A 1,967-nucleotide genomic window follows, 5' to 3' on the forward strand; every position below is an offset into this window, starting at 1 on the left:
ACTCAGAAATCTGCCTGTCTCTGCCTCCCAAGTGCTGGGATTAAAGGTGTGTACCACCACTGCCCAGCTACTCTTATCTTCTATTTAGCTTTACATACCACTAAATACCTTGGAGTTATATCTCCAGAATTAACTGCACTAGTGCAGAGATGAATTTGCTGTATTAATGCTTCAGAAAATTGCTTTTGTTCTCTAAAAGGTATAAAAAATTATTGTCAGGTTATTTCCTTGAACTTGTACTTTTATGTGATGACCCTCAATAAAAAATATTTATTCTTTTCTTTTTTCCCCCACATGTTCTTCTATTGTTTGGGTTGCTAGATCCAGCCTAAAAGTTAGTATAAATGTTAGGAGGCAATAGAGGCAATTAGGCAATAAGAGCATCATTATGATGGAGATGAAGGGCTGAAGCTAAGACCCACCATGTATTGGACTTACTCCCCAGTGAACAAGTAATTTCACTTGCCACCTGAACAAGTAATTTCCTTAACATCTTCCAAATGGCAAGAAACATACAAGCTCACAGAGAGCACAGGGTGAGGGTTGTGTGCTTTTAGTACTTTCCATTAGCATATCTTCTGTTCCTCCCTTTAGTTTTACTCTCTGTTTCATTAAGAATGAATCCCATCACCTAGAACTGGAATGACCTTTACATATTTGTTGAGTTTTCACATGCTTCAGTTAGCTTGTTTTTAGTCCTGAGCTAATGACACTAAATCAAGTATTTGGGCCTATGACCTTTCAGGCCCTAAAGATAGTGTATGGGGATATACACTGAACGATGTAGGCTGCTTAACCCAAGAGAGTTTTGGGAGGTGGTAAGCTTTGTTATGCTGGTTTTCTATGTACCAATAATGTGGCTGAATATGTCCATTTCTTTGATCTGCTTTCTTTTTCTACTACCTCTAGAATCTATAAGGTCTTTAGGCATGCTCTGGGTTGGGCACGGAGGTAAGAACTGAGTAACTCCAGCTTGTTGGTAGTCCATTAAGTTTGGATATCAACTCCTATAACAGTTTCTTTGTTTATACCTAAGTGTGTCATTACACAGTATATATAGATGTTGTGTTTATAATCTGATAATGAAAGCTACAACTAATGGCCATTGTGATGTTTATTTTAGTAAATAAACAACAATAATTTTTGAAAAAAGTTGGCTATGTTGCAAAACTAAAAAACAGCCAAAATATCAATTTAATATTCTCACCATGAGTAGATGTCTTCTTATAAATAATTCACAATCATATTAATATATTATATACATCAATGTATACACATAAACACACACATACACACATGTGTGTATATATATGTATATGTATATATATATATATATGTGCATGTGTGTATGTATAGTATATATTATCCACACTGCATATTATGGTTTGTATTGTTTATTTCTCCACATAGATGGATAATATGGAAATTAATTTTGTAGGTCTTTTTAATAACAAAGACGTCAAATGATAATAAGGTACTAGCATTTATTTATTGCTGAAAAGTGAACATTAGAAGGGATGATTAGTTGCATTTTTATTATGAGAAAATTGAGAGCCATCAATGAACTATTCAGATTGATGATTTTTTTTCTCTTTAAGCATTCACTCAATCTTTCTACAACTTTACCTTATTAACCAAATATTATATAATACAAACTTTTGTTGTTTTATTTTAAAATAAACTTTATAGCAATTATATAGTTCAGCCATATTTACACATCAAAGGAGAAAAAACAAGACAGATAGGCCCTTAATGACTATGTTGAAATACAGAAATTATTTCAGTGTAAAACTTTTCATAGAATTTTTCTCCATAGACTGGGTGGAAAGAACCACCTGGAAGGTTTCCCCAACGTGACTTCCAGTGTTGGATCTTGTGGTAGTCTAAGTGAAAATGACCCCCTTGTGTAGGTTTAGATTATTTTAAAATCAATTCTTTTTTTTTCTTTTTTCATTTTTTTTTCTCGA

The sequence above is a fragment of the Mastomys coucha genome, unplaced genomic scaffold (genome assembly GCF_008632895.1).
Source record: "Mastomys coucha isolate ucsf_1 unplaced genomic scaffold, UCSF_Mcou_1 pScaffold14, whole genome shotgun sequence".
Lineage (NCBI taxonomy): Eukaryota > Metazoa > Chordata > Mammalia > Rodentia > Muridae > Mastomys > Mastomys coucha.